The 23,220-nt window shown below is 31.1% G+C and overlaps 1 pseudogene; it reads right to left on the reverse strand.

Annotated features, from left to right (window-relative positions):
• Window positions 1–15,829: 15,829 nt before the first annotated feature.
• Window positions 15,830–19,594, reverse strand: LOC128196773 (putative disease resistance protein At3g14460; annotated as a pseudogene).
• Between the last annotated feature and the right edge of the window lie 3,626 nt (window positions 19,595–23,220).

Genomic DNA, 23,220 nt, shown 5'->3' on the forward strand with positions numbered 1-23,220 from the left:
ATTCATATACTAACGTATGGAGGGAGATATAAAGGAAGACGAGGCAAATCTCCCAATGACATATTGAAAGCCTTTTCTGATGCTCTATTAATATTCTCGTCATGTCTAAGCTTCTTCTTCAATCTATCCACTTTGAAAAGTTGGAGAAAAAGGAGAGTGGAGCAACTCATATGTTATAACGTTTGTAGGAAGATATGGAGGAAGACGAGGCAAATCTCCTAATGACATGTTGAAAGCCCTCTTTGATGCTTTATATTTAAGCTTCTTCAACCTATCCACCTCAAAAGTTAGGGAATTTATCTTAGTTTCCATCACTAAAAAAAAGAAACAACTTACCCACAACCGAAATCCTTCGGTAATGATCGAAATTTTTCGATAATGGCAAAAAACCGTCGTGCTTATTTTACTCATAATTTATATATATATATATATATATATATATTATTACTTATCTTGTTTTATGTTGTTAAATAAAATATTTTTACCTAATGTTACTTAAGAATTTAGTAAAAACATTTAGATATGAACATGTGTGACAAACTAATGCTATTTCTTACGAATTTCAACAATTTCAGAATAAACAAAGTTCAATAACTTAAGTCTCAAAATCATAGTTTGAGCACTAAAAGGTGGTTTTAAGTAGTGTTGTCAAAATAGCTCACCCGACCTAGTCCATGACGAGTTGGTCACTTAGTGACCTAACCCAACCCGGCTCATTTGTAGCTAGCTATAAAAATTTGAACCAGGCCCAGCCCACCACGGGTTGGTGGGTTAAACTGGTTGGCTCATTTGCTCACTTTTAAATCCAAAAAAAAATACAATATTTTTGTAATTCAAATTTAAATAAATTTTACTTTAAAATGATGTTAAACTCTAAATACAATTCAAAATAAAAAAATGTAACATACAACTCCAATGTAATTCAAAAGTATACTCAAAAAATGAATAAATAAGTTTATAATATTGATAATTTTTGTGTCACTTATCCATTTATAATATCAGAGTCTTGAATGATCAATTTATAAAATTTTACTCTCTTGAAACATCTTTTTCTTTATTCTCATTTACAATACAATAAATTTTTTTTTAACAAATAATATTGAAACACAAAATAATAAATAATCAAATTAAAATAGGTGGGTTGGTGAGTCAACCCAACTCACCACGGGTTCAACCTGTTGGGTAAGCCGGGTTTTAAGTGGGCTGGGTTGAAAGTTGACCCATATAGAAAAATTTTATTTTTTTCAAACTCAACTCGGCCCGAACTCATGGTGGGCCAGATTGGCCTATAGATTTTAACCCATTTTTTACAGCATTTTTTGCTTTCACAACCCAAACAGAGCATATGGTACTTGAGTCACACAAGTAAAACTTCACCATGGAGTAACACTGAGTTTTGAAGCTCAACCATGCAAAAAAAACCCACTATTAAAAGAAGCTCTTTGGTTGGACAACACGAAAAGTGTTTGAGCTATTAAAAAACCCTCCATGGAAGGAAAGCTCAAAAGATTAACCACCATGTTTGGACCTACAACCAACATCCTAAAATCTATAAATTAAGAGCAGACCCCCTGTTTTAAAGGCAAATTTCCACAATCAAATTCTTAGACTTTTGTCTAGAATCTCTCTCTGTCATTTCACTTGTAATATTTTAGAATATAAAAGACATGAGTGGGTTACAACAACTCCTAGGATTGGATGTTAGAATCAACATGAGTTGATGAATCTCTTTGTGTTAGGATTAGATGTAAAATTCTAAATTTCTTTCTTGTTATTGTTTTATTTCTTTATATAAGTGTTCTTTCATATGTTAGTGACTCAATTTTCTTTATATGTGTGATGAACTGATCACTTATCCTTTGCACATATAACTCAAATTAGACAAAACACTAATTTGTCGAATTGATCCAATTGAATAATCTAATGTTGTTAGGTGACAGACATGTATCTATATAACAGTTTTAATCTCAACGCAAAAGTCTCATCATCAAGACTTGGAGAATTCACCCTAAGTTAGAATGCTTTTAGGTCATAGAATGCGAACATGAGTCTAGGATTACTTTAGTGTACTTTCAGGAACAATGACTTTTTAATTTAATGAAACAATAATCATGGTTATGAAATCCAATTCCAACACATTTTATCTTATTAAGTTCTTAAATATTGATCGTGAGTTTTAGATCATTCTTTGTTTCAAAACAAAATTATATGAATTACAAATCTAAATTAAAGTATAGTTTTTGATAAAAATTGATCAAATTCCTATGAATAAGACATTTTTTACTATAATTAAACCAATGCACTTACTAGTGTAGATCTGGAGAGAGAGATTTCATCAATAAACCACAAAGTCATAAGGACAAGAAACAAATAATGACATTGCATTACATCTTGTTTCAAAGTGAAATTTTTTTTCTCTATTTGAGGCTTTCATCACTATTATTTGCAATTCTCAATCTCCATGCATCATCTACCTTCACATTGAATGCAAAACAAGTCATGCATCGTGACAATGTGTCATCATATCACATTCTATGACGATGATTCGTTGCAGTTCTTTTTGGCAGAGAGTCTGAGTCAATCCTTGTGCCTCTCATCAAATGTTGTTGGCTTTAGCATCCTCAAATTCACCAATTTAGGCATTGACGTTGTTTAGAAGCTCATTGTGCATGACTTCATTCGAGGCGATGTAGTTGGTCGTTGCCACTGCAGTGCTAGAGGCAAAACTCCTCAAGATCTTGTTCTTTAATCGTGACATCCATTTCGTTCGACATCTCATTTGTGTATGATAACTATTACTTTTCATGATAATATAGATTCTTGCATTTTATTTCATTAAATATCTCTAACCTGATTAACAGTGATTCTTGCTTCTCAACGTCCGTGAAAATTATTCAGCTTATATAATTATTTATAAATATAAAATTAAATTGTGACGGATAATATAAATTATCAAAAATTGAAAACTTTTTTAGCAATTTATTTAATCACTACAAAATAAATGTTAATAAAAGAATACTTATTTTAGTGCAATTATATTAAGTGATTTTAAGATCATGTATGTTTCTACGTGAATGGTTGCGCATGCTCATTAATAGGATCAAACTCAATCCCAACAATTATGTTCAGTATTAATTAATATTTATATTATTTCACATTTTTTATTTTAACAATTTTTTCTTGTTAAGATCACGATAATGAATTTGAGTATAAATGTACCTAATTTATTTAGGATGTTCAATTAGGATACTAAAATTACAGTGATATATATTGTTTCTTATGTATAGAATGCAACATTTTTTTAAAATAAAAAATATAATATAATTATTTTTTAACTTTATAAAATTATTTAATTGGGTAGAATACAATAAAAGTATTTGTTAATGTTGAATGCAAAAGAGAGGAAAGAAATTAGACTTGAGTTGAGTTTTATAAAATTATTCTTAAGTGTATAAATACGGGTTAAGTTTTCTTACTTCTCACTCTACCTTCATTAAATATATTAGGAGAAACATGTGCGGAGTTTGAAGAACTGTTTTTGGTTAGTAATTTGTGCATATTAGAGTGTGACATATCAATATTTAAGGGGGAAAATGAAGGTGATATAATGTATTGATATTTACAATAATGGGGTGGGTTGAAATATAAATAAGGATGATAAATGAATTCATCTTCATGAATATTGTTCAAACCAGTTATAATTTTGACGCTAAATTTTCATATTGATTGTGTATAGGTATGAATTATACTCAAATTTTTAAAGTGAATATAAAGATAAAGATAAATATGTACAGTTTAATCTCTATCTAATATATCTTTTTATCTTCAAATAAGTCTCATTTTAAATTATCAAAACATTATTACTACGACATGTGCTGATAGACCTAACATAGTAAGTCTCCTTTCTCTCTATTAATGCACCAACTGTCATACATGAATCATACAATCTCAACAACACTTGCTAATACTTCCCATCCTATCAAAACTTAATGCTCCAAACAAACCCACTGTGGGCTTGAATCTCTTGGCTCTTATAAAGTGTCATCACCCTCTTTGAACCGTGAAATGCCACGTCTTGGCTATCGTCGGTGGTGGAGCTGAACCACCAATTTCCATCTTCGATAAGGTGTCCCTCCCATCGTAGCTCTGTCGATCCTTGTTCTCGACGAAGCTTGTGACACTCTTGATACTCTTCAACCACTCCTTTCTTTCTTCTTCACTTTGGAACCACTTGCATTGAATCGACACTAGCCTCTTCAACATTCTTCCACTACATTAGCTCTTGAATGATGAGTGCCCCACCACCTCGAACTCCCCCTGATAACATTGTTGTTAACACGGTGAAAGTAATACTATTATACTAAAGAAACTTCAGTATTACGAAAATAATAGCCAACAAAATATAAAGGATAAATTCACCCCTAAGTCATTTCCCAACGAACATAAAATTGATTCTTAGTAAATTAGTTTTTATAAAAATGATTAGTAAAATAAACATAATAAATAAGATAAAGATAAATAAAAGATTAAAAAACAAAATAACAGAAGATAAAAAAAAATAAATTTATAAAAATATTTAAAAAGATAAAAACAATGATAAGAAAAATAGGTTGATTTTATTACTTTTTCGAAATAGAATTCATCATTAATTATCTAAATATTATTGTTTAATTAATTATTCTCTTAGAGTTTTAAATTAATCTATATAAATTTTCAATTAATTTGTTGGTATATATTCTAAATATCAACCAAAATACATTCTCAATTAAGAGCAAAAATTTTGTAGATTAATCATAGTAAATTTAACCAAAGTGCATTCTCAATTAAATATTAGGTTTAATTGTTTTCTTTGTCCCCGATTTGGCTGCAGCTGTCAACTTCGTCCACAATTTTAAAAAAGTTTCAATTTCGTCCAAACGTGGTTTAAAAGTGTCTATTTCGTCCAAATGTGATAAAATTTGTCTCAATCAAGTCCTTTCCGTTAAATAGGCAGAAACGACGATAACTTTTTTTTTTCTCAATTCTACTTTTCTACACAATGCAGCCTCTTTGTCAGTGTTTGCAGCATAAAATGATTACTTTCCCAATAAAGCGATTAAACCTTTTTTATTTCAAAGAAGCAATTAAACCTCTGTACAAAGAAAAAGATAACACTATATTTCATTCCACTTTTTATCGACTTAACTATTACGTGTAGATATATATCTTTTTTTAAATAAAAAACAATGTTTTAATAATATAAAAGGACAAAAACTTGTGTAAATATATCTAAACAAAGTATATATATTTTTTGTTTGGCAAACAGTTTCAAAAGAATATTAAATTAATAAAACTATTATAATAAAGTTAAATAGAAATAGAATTTGTAAAAACTCATTAGTCACTAGTGCAAAAAAGGTTTTTTATACTTGTTTAAAAAAAGACTTTTTATACCTGTTTAATTTTTTACATCGCTTATTTCTATAACAAGTATAGAAGGTTGATATTTATACTTGATATTTTGATATTAGATATAAAAAAGTCGTCTCTTTCACACAAAAAACTCACTTTTATATCTGTTGGTAACAGAACAAGTATAAAAGAAACTCACTTTTATACCTGATGATGTTATAACAGGTATGAAAAAACAAGACTTTTTATATCTAATGTGGCTTTAACCGGTGTAAAAATTGACTTTTTTTAAAAAAAATATTTGATTTGTATGTGCTACTATCCATATCCTGCAAAAAATTCAATCTTAGATTTACTTAACAATATTGTTTCTATTACCACATCAAAATGTAATATTTACCTAACAAAGTTCCTAAATATATTTACCTAACATACTTAACACAATTACACATAAAATAGTTTTTAAACTCAAAATGTAACATTAAAACATCTAATCATTTACATATATATAGTTAAAAAAAATGTAGCCCACTGGTCCTGAACATCCCGCTCCTGAACATCTCGCTCCTGAACATCCTTTATGACATGTTGCTCCATTGGAGACATGTCATCAAATATCTACACAATGAATATTTAGAATCAAGTTATAATATTAATGATTTAAGATCTTAGTTATAAAATGTTCATGTTACCAAATTTCATGAGTCAACGACATTTGAAAGGAATTAGGTCCGATATCATGTATTATGTCCAATAAAAGTTCCTAATTACTAAAACCAAAAGAATCATGAAGTTGAAATTAATAGTCAACTTCTCTAAAAACTATTATATAGGATTGACCAATTTAAAACATCTCATCCAAAGCAACATTGTCTCTACACAAAACAATTACTAAAAATAAAAACAAAATACACACTTCTCACTATCGAGTGGTGAGCATAACTTTTTTTTTCTGGATAATTTCAAGCTGATACTTGTTAAATATTTATGGCAAAGAAGGGATATGTTTACCTTTATATTGAATCAGCTTTTGCACTAGCTTTAATAAACATAACGTTCAGCTCTCGGGATTTTGCTTCCCCCTCTTCCGTAGACACTTGCCTGTAGGTATTATCTTTGCATGTGGATAACACAACGCAGACACTTTCCTTCCTTCATGAGATTGAAAGCTTTGTTGATGTCATCAAATGGCAAATTGTGTGTTATGTAGTAATCAATCTTGATTTCCTGCACATTAATCATAATATTAGTAGTTTAGTACATATACTTTTTGCTAAAAAACACTGTTTATAGGAATGTATCTCCAATATCAAACTAAAGAACAACAAAATAATCCATGGGGATAAAAGTATATAAAGCAAGAATCTAGATCTAATAGAACTTGAGGTTGCATTCTCAATTCCTTTCTCTATGGACACTCTAGAAAATCTCAGTTACAGACTTTTGACAGACTTCATAATAAAAAGTAAGATTAGGTTGCAAATACCAGATATACATCACATCCCATGCTAAACGTTGTAAACTAAGACTTCTTTTTTATAACAATGATAAGAGGAAATCGTTCTAAACTTTATCGTGAATAAACAATACCAATGAAGCAGATGGAAGTAAGAAAGTGGCATACAGAAGCTAGATTAACACTTTTAAAAGAATAAAATAAGAAAGAACGATGAAATTAGCTTAGGCAGATAATTTGAATTGTAGAAGTTTTCTCACATTAGCTCCTCAAAGAGCTTGTTTTTAACTAGTAGGCAAGCTAATTATAACTTATAGAAAAGTTTACTTCATTTTACTTTCTAAATTTTTCTCCTATAAGTTCTTATGAAAAATTTATCCAGATAGACCGTTGAATCATTTACAGACAAAAACACATACAAGCAGCAAGAGTGAGAGAGAGAATTTTCTCAGGGTCATGCTGCAACAACTGTTTACCTATGAAAAAATACATTTTTTTGAACCATTAGACTTATCTTCGTATCTGTGTTATGTCAGCTAAAAACGTATTTTCTGCACAAGTCATCATGAAACTTAATGGTTCTTCACATTTATTGTCTTATCTCCTTAAGTGATGTTCGTGTAACATCACTCAGTTTCGATCTTCTCAGCAGAGTTACTCTAATCACTAGCCAAAAAACATAACTACTTGTGCTATAAAATGACATTTTTAAATAGTCATTGAGAACCATTTATGCAGAAGGTAACAGCCTAAATTGCTCGGCTTACTAGAATTCAGTTTGATAAGAATACATATCCATCATGAAAGTACATATAGTCATGTTTCAACTTAGAGTAAAAATATATAAAATAATCATGCTTAGAGGAAAAGAAAAGGAAATACTAGTATTTAAATAAATTTAGTAAATAAAAATAAAGCATAAACGAAGAGAGAAAAAACAAGAGCTTATGAATAAAAAAGTTAATTTTTTTATGAATTGTTAGTTGGCAGTTTTCATTTTTTTTAATATCTATAGTGATTTTTTTTTTGCTATCAACACAAATATTATTATTTATCAATAATTTGTTTCAATTTTCGTAAATATTGACTGAAAAAAATTTCAACAACATTAATTATGATTGTTTTACATTTAAATAATTATATGTATTAGTAATTGAAATATTTCATCCGGATAAAAATATTTAAATTTGAATTTACTTATCAAATAAATAATGAAAAATAAAATAATTTAAACTAATATAAATTTAAATTCAATATATTGAAATATATCATTTGAAAAATCTAAGGTATTCAACAAAAATACTTACAATTTACAATATTGTACCATCTACATTTGTCAGACAGTTTCAATTCAAAGTTCATTTAAAATTTCTCTATTTTCTTTTCTAGTTTAAACATAAAAATGTTTGTCTTTGAAATATGTTAATTGAAGTTTATTGTCTGTAAATGTTTCTTCTAGATTTTTTAATTTACAAAAATTAAAAATTATATTGCTAATATAAATTAAAAGAACTTCAGTTAATTTATTTGTTTGTAAGATAAATAGATTTAGTATTTATTTTTTAGGAAAAGATATGATTATGGTGTAATGAGATAACTGTTTAATCATGTTTTTCTTTTAAAACAAAAAAAATAAAGATAAAAATAATTTTTATGATGGTGGGATTAACAATTTTCAATAATTGTTTGACGTTGAATAGAGTAAGAGAGAAGAATGAGCACTTTTTAATAATTGAATGATTAAACCTATTTTATCCATGGATAGTATAATATATTATTTTTTAATAAATTATTTAAAATTTATTGCTTATAATTGCGTGATTGACACATATACGAATTTAAAATATTGAAGAGTGTACTGGTAAAACACTGTTGTATTCAAAGGAGTACAAGAGAGAGAAAAAAAGAAGTTATGATTGAGGCAAATTTTACCATGTTTGGATGAAATTGAATTTTTTTTAAAAGGATAGATGAACTTGACACACTACAGCCAAACCGGGAACAAAGAAAACAATTAAACCTAAATATTACTATGCTTAATCATGTATATTCTTTTACCTCTTGTATCAAGTAAAAATTTAATTGACCAAAGTACATTATTGATTAATTCTTGTTAAAGTTTTCACCTTTAATCAAAGTACATTCTCAATTATTGACAAAAATCAATGCAATCACATGAAAATTTCTAACTTTAATCAAAGTAAATTCTCAATTAAAATTAAAAAGTCTTGGACTCATATGATTGATATGTTATGTAGATTTAACATCATGCTAACTTGTTATAATGTAAAAGCATTACTTTTACATGATTAAGAAGAAAAGGACAGAAAAAAATAAATCACAACAAGAATAGAAGAACAAATAAATTTATTCATCTAACCTCATAATCCAATTAAGAAATTACTGCAGAATCAACCCAAACACTTAACATTCCATGGAATGTGAAAATAACATAAAAATATAAGAAGAGAGAGGATGGATAACATGAGAGAAGAGAGATGATGAAATTAGAACCCCAAAGGGTTCCTCTGCTCCACTAATGTGTTTTAGGCTTTGTTTTAGGATTTTATGTTGTTGTAATCTTCTTTATGATAATGTAATTTTTTCCAATTATCTTCTAAATAATCCAATATCTTCAAGATATATTTGATTATTGTAGAGATCTAAAAATATTTGAGAAGATCTTTGCTAGATTCAAAAAGATTTGGAAAATATTATCTTTTGATATTTATTGATATAGTTAAATAAAATGTTTGTAAGAACTTCCTTAGTTGAAAATAATCGTTTAGTGCAGAAAGTTCTTGTATTTAGAAATAAAAACATAGCTGCAAGTTTTATAAGAGAAGTGTTTAGACAAGAGAGAAATGACAATTGAACAAATATTTTTATACTAGTTCACTCCAACTGAGCTACGTACAATTTCCTTCATAGAAAGTTCCATTATAATCTTCAACAAGATTACAACTGAGTATTTGCATCACTTTTGGTCTTCCTATTCAGCAAGTAACCTCTTGTTACCCTAGACTGGATGAGTATTCTCACCACTCCTAATCTCCTGAGTCAGTGAATAACCTCTTGTTACTGATAACCTTTTGGCAAGTATATCAAATTGTTCCAAGTAATAAAGAGTAAGTTCAGAGTATCATTCTCCCAAGGGAATTGAGTTATGTTATCTAATTGAGATTATTTACCAAAATCAATTAGAAATGATAATGATTGAATTCATAATTACTGAAATAAATTGTAATAACAAGAATTTGAAATATTATGGTTGAAAATTTAAGAAAAGCTTTGTTGGAATTGGGTTTCATGAATCATATGAAGATAAAACTCTGTTCCATATTTGATTATTTCATTCAAACATTCACATCAAGGCATACTAGTCCTAATCCCTTAGTAACTAGTTCTAAATTAATATATCAAACTGCTAATCCCTTAGTCAATTCAACATACGATTTGCATTAAGTCCGATGCTAAGAATGACCAAGTTTTTGAGTCTATTCCTAGATCCCAAATCACTTAGGTGCTCTATATATGTCCATGTTCAAAGTTACTTCCCAGTAAACAAAGACATTCAAATAACATTATATTTCCATATAATGATAGTAAATTCAAGAAAGAGCATATGAACGAACAACGATATATTGAACAAGAAAATTACATCACAGTGAGTTCATTACATTCAATTCCAACGAAAGTGAAACTTAACTACTCCTAGTCATCCAGAATGTACACATTTGAATTAATCCCTTGCAAGAATGGTGTCTTGATGCCTTGAAGTAGTCTCCTGAAGTATGCAATCTTTTACGGTTCTTTGCTCTCTGTCAGAAGTTACCAACTTTCTGTCTATTTCCCACTTTTAAAGTCAATTGAAAGTAACTAATTCACTAAGCGCACAACTCTTCATGCGCTAAGTGAATATTCAACTACAACATAACTTTAAATGTCCTTTATTCGCTCAGCGAGTTATGTTGATGTGCTGAGAGAATAAAACTTTTTTCAGCTAAGTGATTTAATGTTGGCTTAGCGAGAAACGTCTGACAACACTCTACTTGATGTATAAATTCTTGTACAATTTATTACACAACTTTCCTACTTCTAATTACAACTTTTTCTATGAGAAAACATATTATTTCATGACTAAATACGAATTTGAGCTAATTAATAAGTCTGAAAACATGTATTTTTCATCCTTATCAGTTACCCTAGACTGGATGAGTATTCGCACCACTCCTAGTACTAAGCAACCTTGCCTGGATTTTCTTAACTCAACTCACTTCAACAAGTGTTTTAATTTTCTTCAGAACTGCGATTTACGATTGCTTACAAGTCGTTCAGACTATTACTCTTTTAAAGAGGATGAAATTACAATACAATACAGTCTAAACACTCGAAGGTATTTCTCTCTTTTATCTTTCTCTCTTTTCTACAATCAGTAAGCAAATATTACAATGAAGCTCGAGAGTATTGATTTTCTTCTTTTATCTTATTCTCTTTTTTTGCTCAGATATTTTCTTTTTCTTGAGCTCTTTCTGTGCTTTTCTTTTGAATGTTTCTCAAAGAATGAATATTTTTATTGTATGCTATACTCTTGATTCTTCATTTGAATGATCTTATATTTAAAGGCTCTTGGATAAGTGTCCGTTAAACTAAGCTTTTGGCCTTGATTCTTGTGTCTTATCTTTCTTCATGTATAACAGCCATTGGTTGAAGTCAACTTATGAGAGCAGACTTGTTTTTTCATTACTTTGCTTGAATTAGGTTGTACTTTCTTTTTAGACACCGCTTCAAGTGAAAAACATTATGTGAATATCTCTTTTGTCTCTAACGTCCACTTTTGATATTTTGATTTGAAGCTTGTGGATGCGTGTAGAGCAGATTATCTACAAATAGTAGAGTAGATTGTGCTTGTAGAACATTTTATGTCATTTAATGCTTGCTCAGAACAACAAAGTGCTTTTTGATTTTTTACCGTTAAGGTAACATTTAACAATTTAACTTTTCTTCTAAAGAGACAAAGCGTTGAGTAAAGACTTCATCGTTGGAGGAAATAATATTTTAGCTCATGGTATTGTTTAAAATGATGTAAATGCTTTTTGTGATTTTGTCTTTTTAGAGCAATAACGTTTAACATGTTATGTCTTCCTTGGTATTTTAGGTTTAGTGTTTTAGAATGTTTTAGTTAAGGACATTTTATTAACATTGTTTTGTTTCCTCGATAGTTAAACTGAATTTTCCTTGGATATAGTAAGCTTATGCGTTTAGTTTCAACTCTCTTAAACGCTTAAACTTAATAGTCGTTTAGCATATCGTTTGGGTGTTTTGACTTAATTTTTTATTTATTTCCTAAAATCCTAAATGTTTTCCTTAAGTTTTCCTATGTCAGGGATTTTGATCATAAGTCTTATGTTTCTTCCTATGGTATTTTTAGATTATTATTTTGTTTAATGTTATTTGATTAAACTTCAAAACATGGGAGTATTTAAACGTATAGACGATTTTGTCTTAACAATCTTTTTCTATTTCATATTGGGTTAAATATGTTTTTAGTCCCTAAACTATTGGTTGTTTCTGGTTTTCGTCCCTCTTTCAAAGTAAGGTACAATTTGGTCCTCATTCTTTTCGAAACGTTCGTTTTAGTCCTCGAAACTTTGGTTTTAGTCCTCATTTGTTGCTAAATGAGGACCAAATTTTTAAACAGTGTTTAGTTTTCGAGGACTAAAACGAACGTTTCGAAAAGAATGAGGACCAAATTGTACCTTACTTTGAAAGATGGACGAAAACCAAAAACGACCAATAGTTTAGGGACTAAAAACATATTTAACCCTTTCATATTTGACAAATACACATATAAATGATATAAAATCTTTATTATATTTAATTTTATAATTATTTTTTATAAAACAATTATAATATAGTAATGTAATTTATTATATTGTTATATATTATTTTCAAAATAATACGTTTTAAATTTTTGTTATTATAAGAAAGCGTAGATACACATTTCTCTTCAATCACATATGTCTTTATCCACCCTATGGAAAGATCAAATATATATATAAAAATATTTTAAAAGAATATAATGTTTATAAATGCAAATGAATAAAATTTAGAATTCTTAAAAGAAAAGTAATCTATATCCGTAGAGAGGATTTATTTTTTCGTGTATATATTTTTTTTTAAATTTACTTTTTAAGTAATTATTATTTTAAATTAAAATAATTACATTTTTATTTTTTAATTAACCACTAATATAAATTATTTTATAAATTAAAATAACTATTTTAATATTTTACCTGTAAGAACCAAGAAGTTTAGAAGAGTTTGGAGTAGACAGGTGTAAACAAAGAATGAGACCGAACAGTTTAGATCAAAATAAGATTGATATATAAATGAAAAGTTTCAATAGTCTCGTCCCATTCTCTGAATACAGTTTTATCTCTCTAATTTCTGCTACTTTCTTCTTTTCTTCTCCTTCTCTCTAGAGTTCTTCAATCTCAATTCATTTGTTCAACATTCAGACCATACCTAAAGAATCTGTGTGTCAAGAGCTTGCATTTCACCGATCGGTGTAGTGATTAAAGTTGGTAAGTTACGTTCCTTTAATTCTTGTTTGCATGTGTTCATCAGACTCCTCTTTCTCTTTCTAACTTCCTTTTTGGTACTTTGGTTGGTCTTTTCTCACTAATCAGTGAGTTATAGGTGTTCTTAGGATTTTCTGGAAGTGATCAAATTTCTGGAAGGGTAGAAGTTGTTAGGTTTGGTTAAGAGGTAAGAGAAGCTAGTTAATTTAATTGTTTGGTTGATGATGTATGAAAACATTGTTTGATGGTTTTGCATGTAGGTGAAATTGAATGTTTGGGTGTTAGACATTGTTTGGGTGACCTGTTAAATGTTGTGATTATTGAGTTGTAGATTATGCAAACTTTATGGTGAATTCTAGGTTGAGAAAAATGTCCAATTTTTGGTAAATTATAGTGTATTTTCACTCTACAGAAGTTCTGCAGAATTATGCAAAAAGTCGAGCGTTAGTTGTTGACCGCTCGACCAGGTTCAGGTACTCGGTCATCAATTTGGTTCGATCTTAGCGGTATTCGGTTTCATAGTAGAAATCGGTCTTAGTGTTGCTTGGTTTCGTACTGACGTTCAATTTTAACAGTATTCGTTTTCGGCCTTGGTAGTATTTGGTTTGGTATTAGTGTTTGTTATTAGTCATACTTGGTTTTGTATTAGCGTTCGGTTTAGTAGTGCTAGGTTTCCTATAAGTGTTAGGTTTTGTATTCACGTTCGGTCTTAGCAATGTTCGATTTTGTATTAGCATTCGGTATAGTAGTGCTAGGTTTCATATAAGTGTTAGGTTTTGTATTCACATTAGGTCTTTGAGTAGTGCTCGGTCTTGTACTAGCACTCGGTCTCTTAGTAGCACTTGGTTTTCTACTAGGGTTCGGTCTAACCTTAGTCCTCGGTTTTACATAAGTATTTGGTCTAAGTTATAAGTGTTTGGTTTAGTTCTAGTGATTCGGTTATTCTAAGAGTTCGAGATAGTCTAAATGTTCAACATTGTTTTAGCGTTCGATACTTAACTGAGTTCGACTTATGCTTAGGCCTAATCGATCATTGATCGTTCGGTTGTACTCAGGGGTTGTGTTGTTGTCATTCAGTCTTCTTCTAAGAAAGGTTATTTAGTCTTTAAATGATGATTTCACTGTTTGGCTCTGATTACTTATTATAATTGCATTGATATACTATGTATGAGAAATTGGATTAATATTCAAATAAGGTATGATGGTCCAACTGGTATGAAAGAGAATTCCAAGGAGGAATACATATATGAGTGATTGGTTAATCAAGGTGATGGTATAATATGAATATGGATGGCGAAATCTACGACGTTCATCCTAGCATTCTAATGATTACCAAGTCTCAAGTAGATATGGGTAAGTCATGTCGTGAGAATACCAAGAGGCCCTAGCCGAGGGAGGATCCTACGGTGAGTGATAATGGGTTAACATCGTGTGACAGCTGATGGGTTTCCAGTTACTACACCCACGAGTGCACGAACGACCAAAAGCTACATATTTATACTAGTTCAGACGGTCGAGTTGTAGTGGTCGGTCAATATGTATTTATATGTTTTTCTATGAGTATGATTATCTGATATGTTTATTTGTAATGTATGTTCGTATGATTATTAAATTACATTAACTTACTCTTGTTTTTTGTTTTGCTATGTTGCCCGTTCGACATTTCTTCTGTGCAATGATCATCTGGTGGATGTCAACAGAGGATTGTGAGTGTTCGGTGGAGCAGGTGCTGGACGGAGAGGACCTTGCGGTTTAGACTAGGACCGATCGATCATGTAGAGATTTTGTTTGGATCGATCGGTTGTGTTTATAGTTTTGTTCCTTAGGCATATTTCTTTAAAGTTTTAATTTTATGGTTATTTTAGATTACTTTACTGTTAATACTTTATTACTTAGTAGATGACTGATCAATACTTTGTTACTTAGTAGATGACTGATCTATTGTATCATTTTATGTGATGACTCTATAATATTGTTATACTATTTTTTGCGATGTTACATTACCTATTTAATAATTACATTTTTAATTTAAATAATTATTTACAATAAAAAATTATATAATAATAAAAAATTATACAAATTATTCTTTTATATTTTTTATTATTATTTTATAATTTAATAAAACTTTTGATAAAATAAATAAAATGTATTTATTTCCACTAGTTTCTTTTAAATACTTAAAAATTTACTTGAGATCGTATCTCTTAATAGGCTGATAGATACATGTTATCATTTAATAATTGTTAGCAAATGTTTTAAACTTTCACCAGCTTTAGCATTATTGCATTTAATTGGGTGCTTAAAATAAAAGTGATAGGCAGACTTTAAGTTTATAGTAAATACATTTGTTATATCAGAATTTCTTCTAAACCTAATAATCAATAAAGAGATAGAAGCTTAATAATTTTAGTGTTAAAAAAATTTCATGGAGGTGTAATTTGTTACATCACAGGACTATCAACAGGAAAAGTAGTTCATACACCATTATTAAAGTATCCTACCATTAAACCAAATTAAACAAAAGAAACAACCTCATTACCATATTGATAGGTTTGGAATGTGAGAAATCTTTTCCCAGTCTTCGCCTCCTTCTTTGTGGCAACGCTGTTCCAGCAAAGGACAGTCCTTTATAAGAAGAAATGCAATTGATTTGGGAAGACCCTCTTCTGGTAAGCATTGGAGGTTGGGACATTTCCAAAGCTTCAGTGTTTCAAGAGATGAGACTTCTAAGAGACCCTTGTAGTTCAGTTTTTTCAGATTTCGACAATCATATATTAATATTCTAGTAAGAGAGAGTGGAAGCAAACCTTCATCAGGAAAACCTTCCGCCTCTACTTTTTCAATCGTTAAACTTCTCAACGAAGGACTGTCTCCTAAAGCTCTTTTCAGTGAGCCAACAAGTCTAAAGCAATATGTCAGCATGATGTGATTTAGATTTAATGGCAAACCTCGGTCAGAGAACGACTCAAGTCTTGGACAGTCTCTTATGTATAGGTTTGTGAGAGATGGAAGCAGCATATGCATGTTTGCAGGCAATGATTCAAATTTAGGACACTCTTTGATAAACATATATTTGAGATGATTGTGAACATGATTCTGTGAAACCATCTGTAGATTAGGAAATCCAATGAGTTCAAGAGACCTGAGTGTTGGGAAGAAATCCAGTGGAAAGATCCTTAGAGACGCACAATCATCACTTATTGACTCCAGAGCTGAACAAATGGACAACTCTTCAACTCTTACAGCACTGACAATCAAAGCTTCGAGTTGTTCGCAGTGAATCAGTCTTAGAGTTTCTAAAGCAACTAACTTTGGCAGGTGTCCTTTCAGCTTGGGACAATTTTCTATTTTAAAATCTTGTAGACATGGAAAAGCACCTGTTACAGCTTGGCAGTCCCACTTTTCCCCCTCATATGGGAGAAATACAATGTTTCAAGGGATTTAAATGAAGAAGAGTTGTTCCCATGAAAATCAGAATCAATACTCACTATCCCATTAAGTCTTGCAATGCCCAAGTGCTTGAGAAATAGAAAAAGTCCAAGCGGAGGTAAACGTTGGCAAGATTCACATCCCTCCAATTCTAAGGACACCAGATTCGGTAATGAATTATGAAGTAACCAATCTGGAAATTGTTTACCAATATAGTTCCTTATTGACAACTCCTTCAAATATTTTGAAGGACGTAGATTCTCAATTACATCCTCAGCTTTTTTTGAATCAACAGAGGAGCTGCCAATGAAATTCCATTCTAACAGTAGTTTCACAATGTGTGATTTGTTCTTCAAATCTAGTTCTAATGCATAGGAGGGATTCTCAATATCTTGCAGATCATCAATTGTTAGACTTCCATCAAGATCGAGTTCTGCTAATTGCTGAAAATTGATTTCCTTACTTTTCCCAGCATGAAATGAACTAATCGATACTTGAACATTCTTCAAGTTTCCCAAATGTGCTATCACATTTTCCACTTCAATACCTACTAATTCAAGACGACGCAAATTGTAGAGTTGATGTAAACATGAGGGCAGCTCCTTTAATTTTAGACAATAGTTCAGCTGCAGTATTTGCAACTTGTAGAGTAAACTTATTGAGTCAGGTAGTTTTTCTATTTCAGTCAAGGAAAGATCTAATGAACGAAGATGCTTAAGATTTCCTATAGATTTAGGCACCTCCGTAAGGCTACTACATTTATACAAAGATAAGACACGTATTAACTTAAATCTGGAGAACAAGTCATCTATGGACATCTTGCAATCCCAACCCCAAATCAAATTTGATGGCGTAAATGTATGTAACTTTTTAGTATCAATGGAACTCCCAAACCCATCAAAACTTGTGTCTAAAAATGAACAATGACGGGTTGTTTTGGGTATACCTTTTGGTTCATCAACTCCTAACCTGATGCATATGTCTTCACAGACGTATTTTGCCAAATCATTTAGAAGGTCATGCATCATAAAACACTTTTTGTCGTTGACTCTTGCCTGTTGAAAGAAGGACCAGGATAATAGATCATTGCAATATTCTTCACCAACTTCTTTAGGACTCTTTTTCTGTAGAGGGTTTTCTAGGAAATTTTCAGCCATCCACAATCGAATTAACCACTCCTGGTCAAACCAACCACCTTTGGGAAATAAGGCACAAAAAGCAAAGCATTTCTTCAGATGAGAAGAAAGGTAGAAATAGCTCAGTCTTAAAGCAGGGAGTATATCACTTTCATTTTCTGAAAAGTCCCATATCCCACTCTTCATAATACTTTCCCATTCCAAAAGGGATGATTTATTCTGTAATAGACTTCCCATAGTTTTTAAGGCTAAAGGAAGTCCATGACATATTTCAACTATCTTCTTACCAATCTCTATGAAGTCTGAGTCTGGTTGGGGATTACCATTTTCGAATGCATACTTTGCGAACAAGTCCCAACAATAATCTTCTTCTAATACCTGAAGGAGGAGCTTTTCTGATCGCATGGTAACAGCAACCTTCTCACTCCGTGTAGTGACAAGAATTCTACTGCCTTGGCCTCCGAAAACTAGAGGCTTCTGCACATCTTCCCATCTAGATGGTCTTTCGTTCCAAACATCATCCAAAACGAGAAGAAATTTCTTTCCCATAAGTTCTTCTTTCAGTCTTTTCTGAATTACTTCATGCTGTATACTATGATCAGTGGAACAAGTTATTGTGTCAAGAATTGCTCTTGATACTTTGAAAACATCAAATTCCTGTGGAACACTGACCCAAACTTTAGTACCAAAGTTAGCTTCTTCAAGCCTTGGGTCGTTGAATACATGTTGGGCAAGAGAGGTCTTACCCATCCCACCCATGCCCACAATAGAAAGTATAGATAGGTTGTTATGAGTGTTCGATGTGAGCCAGTTAAGGACAAATTCTTTGTCATCATCTCTGCCATAGATAACACTTTCATTTGGCAAAGATGTATGTGTTAATTTACTACCGGATCCTGATCCAACCCCTACACCACCACCCTTTTCCAAACCTAGAATATAGCTTTCGTTTGCAAGATCTTCGAGGTCCTCAATGACTTGTTCCATCATGGGTTCAAATTCAATTTCAAAGAAAGAAGAGTCGAGGGAATTCCACACCTTCTTAGATGCACTCTGAGACTCAGCTGCCACTTGGGTTTTGGAGAGTTCATAATCTATTTCATCCAAGAGATCTTCTGCATCAATCACAACATCTTTGGCCCTGAGAAGCCAATCTCTGACACGTGGATCTGTGAACTGCTTTTGTTCTGCATCAAGAGCCACAACATCAATGGCAAGGAGCTTCATCTTCAAGTTGCTGAGTTGCTTCTTGTGCTTTCTTTGATGAAATATGTCGACAAGACGAGAAGCCAAAGTGTCGATTGTCCTCCGGAGAAAAGTAGAAACAAGAACACCGGTAACCATTTCTGCTGCCATGATAACAATTGGGAAGAGAGAGGATGAATGAAACTGTGAGATTTGAAGTGAAGCTTATGCCTTTGACTAGGTGCAGTGCAATGGAAATAATGTTAATAAGGTAATTTTTGAATGATGGCCTTGAATTAAGGTAGAACTTTTTCGTCAACAACCAATGAAGAGTATTAAGTCTTCCGACAGCACTGTTATTCACATGCTGTACTCCACTACCGTGAATGAATGAGTGGTTGTGTTAAAGTGAAGGTTCCCAACTTTTGCTATACTATCTAAGAATTGTCAAATATTAGGTACAACAGTAGAAAAAGAAATGCACCCCCATCCTCCATGTCTTCGAGTGAATGGAGTAGAAACAAGAAAAAAGAGAATGATTACAGAGAATAATGAGATAATAATAATAATAATAATAATAATAATAATAATAATAATAATAATAAAAGTTAACAAATGAGATAGAAAAGACAAAAAAGAGAAAATAGTTGTAAATTATTGAAAGATAACAAACCAGTGATATATGTAATGATATAATCTGATTAAAAAAATAAAAAGAAAGAGACAGAGAAAAAAAGTGATATATGATAAGGATATAATGAGAAAAAGTAAAAAAAAAAAAAGAAAAAAATGAAATAAAAATAGGATAAAAAAGCTCAAGGGCGTATTAATCCCTCGTTTTTTTTTCTTATTTTTCTTAAACTTGTGCTACTTTTGTTTATTAAGCAAATATAAACTATTTAAACACATTCTATATAATTAAAAGCTAATATTAACTTAATTTATTACAAATTTCTAAAAAATACTTTTACAAAGCTCGCCGAATTTTGACAATGGTTTATTGAATGGTTGTCGATAGAATTACTAAAGTTAATATTCAAGGATATGTTTTGATTTAACAATAATTGATTATCATTAGTTATAATCGATTATTTGCACAATTATTTTGAGTTTGATTTCAGGAATAATCGATTATTTGGGATGATAATCGATTATCCTTTCTTGTGTGACAAATCTGGGAATTTTTCATTAAGATAATTGATTATCTTAAGTGATAATCAATTATCATAGTATATTGTTGTGTGAATGCAAATCTTTTTGGGAATAATGATTACCACTTATGATAATCGATTATCTCAGTGCATTTTTGTCAAAAATGAAGAATTTGATGAAGAATGGACGTGGAGCAAGCCTGAAGAGCAACGTGATGATAATCAGAGAACGATATTAGTGGTTATGTTTAGAGTCAGGTTTGACTTGTGGTTGAGTTTAGAGCATGAGTGAGTGTTGGGGTGTATCTGAGTATGTGAATTGATGAGCATGAGAGTGGAGGATAAGGTTTACTTGTTGTGCCTAGTAAATATTTTTTCTATCTTCGGACAGGTGCTTCCTTTGCCTTATGTGCATAGGAAGGGTTGTCTCGGGTATTGAACCTTCCTTGTGTTGAGGTAATGGTGTCTTCCTTGTCCTTGTGTGGCATGATTACATGTTTTTTAGTTGGATTGCGAGACTACTCGAGCATATCTGTTTGGGAAAGCTACAGATTGGGCTGTAGGAGCAGCTACAGTCGTTGAGGTAGGGTACAAGAGTGAGACTAACTATTTCCACTATGGTGTTTATGGTAATATGATGCTCATGATGGTGGTATATCTATGATGATGATCATGGTGTTAGAGATGCTCCAGGTGATGTTATGTTAATAGTGGTGTTACTATAATGGTTATAGTAGTAGTTAGCATAGATACTAATGAGTGGATTGACAAAGAGCTATGTGAGAGATGTTAGTGATGACATAGGGATCAAGGAATCAAGGATCAAGAATTGAAGACCGAGGATCATATGTTGAGAATTGAGTAATTTACTATGTTTGAATCGTCATTAAGGTTTCTATTGTTATTATTATTCGAGTATGGGGTGGTTGTTTATAGTTGATATATTCAGTGTGTTTATATCTTATTATTATGATTGTTTTAACGGTAGCTTACCTCATACGTGTTTGTTTGTTGTGAATGATATTATCGGCGATGATCATATAATGTATTATATGTGAGCAGATGATGTTGCATATAGTGCTGAGACATGATAGATTCAAGAGATGACGGGGAACAAACTTGATATTTTATGTTGATAACTAAACAATTGGCTTTGGGTAGTCTAATTGCGTCCATTAATCCTACCTAGTAGGTAAATGATTTGTTATTTTATTTGTTGTCTTTGTTTTGGATTGTGTTATGCTGTTTACTATGTTTGTTGGTCGAACCAATTTGTTAGGTTCCTGGGTTTGAAACCTAACAAGAACACTCACTCGATGCAGATAAAAGAGATGAAAGAAAGAATTCTCTTATTCAAACTGTAAAATCGTCACTCTACAAAAGATAGGTTGGGAGCATAACCTCCCTGGTTGAGAGCATAACCTCCCTCTACAGGCTAAAGGCCTGACTTAATAAATTATACTTGATACCCTCTACAAAGTTACAAGAGCTCTATTTATAGTAGCTCTGACCCACTCCCCCTTTTACAACCGACATCCCACACCCTTAATCATTCGGTCCTCAACCCAATTGATAAGTGTGAAAAAGAGTTGTTTTTATACTTATAAATGAGCTCAATCTTGTAATTTTTCATGTTGTTTCTCATTGAAAAGTTATAATATGTAGTAGATATTTATGTAAAATATTGCACAGGAAATGATATATTATTTAGACTCTGTCAACCAATTTTCACAAAGCGAAAGCCATAATTTGCACTGCCAGAAGAAGGAAATTCGCATAGCGCACCAGTACCTGTGCGCTGAGCGAATAACGTCACTTAAAGTGCAGCAGTTAAGAAAATTCGCATAGCGCACCAGTACATGTGCGCTGAGCGAATTAATGAATTTAAGTGGCTTTAAAAGACGTGACAGAGCGATAAAAATATCTTCTTCTAAAAGAAGTTCCGGACAAAAGAAAGAAATGAAAACATCTCAGGAACTTCCGGAGACTACTTCAAGGCATCAAGACACCATTGTTGCAAGGGATTGCTTCAAATGTGTATGTTTTAGATGCTAGGAGTAGTTAAATTTCTCTTTCGTTGGGATTTGATGTAATGAACTCACTGTAATTTTCCTGCTCAATATATCTTGTTCGTTCATATGCTCTTTCTTGAATTTATTATCATTGTATGAAAATATAATGTTATTTGAATGTCTTTGATTACTGGAAAGTAACTTTGAACATGAACGAACGTAGATAGAGCATTAAGTGATTTGGGATCTAGGGATAGACTCAATAACTTAATCATTCTTAACATCGGACTTAATGCAAATTGTATATTAAATTGACTAAGGGATTATCATTTTAATATATTAATTTAGAACTAGTTGCTAAGGAATTAGGACTAATATGTCTTGATGTGAATGTTTGAATGAAGTAATGAAATATTGAACAGAGTTTTATATTCATATGATTCATGAAACCCAATTCCAATGAAGTTTCTTTTAAATATAATTCCTTGCACACCAACTGTTTGATAAAAATGCCAAAAAGAGTTTGTTGTGTTTTTTTTGTACACTTTGATGTCTAATTGAGTTATAAAAGGAAGAATTGTCATATGTTGCAAAAGTCCCTTGGGAGAACGATACTTTGAACTTACTCTATATTACTTGGAACGATTTGGTATACTTGCCAAAAAGTTATCACCAATCTATCCTAACATCCTAACTAACTAGAAAGAAAAACACTAATTACACATTCTCAAATAAACTCTTTATCATTGATTGAAATTTATTGAGGATCATTACATTTGTGCGTTCTTTTCCCTATTTCTCTAGTTCCACTCCACTTACAATAGTGGTTCTGATGAATTTCAACCCATGATAGTGTGAAAGAAATGTGTTCATAAA

The sequence above is a fragment of the Vigna angularis genome, chromosome 5, assembly GCF_016808095.1.
Source record: "Vigna angularis cultivar LongXiaoDou No.4 chromosome 5, ASM1680809v1, whole genome shotgun sequence".
In the NCBI taxonomy this organism is placed as follows: domain Eukaryota; kingdom Viridiplantae; phylum Streptophyta; class Magnoliopsida; order Fabales; family Fabaceae; genus Vigna; species Vigna angularis.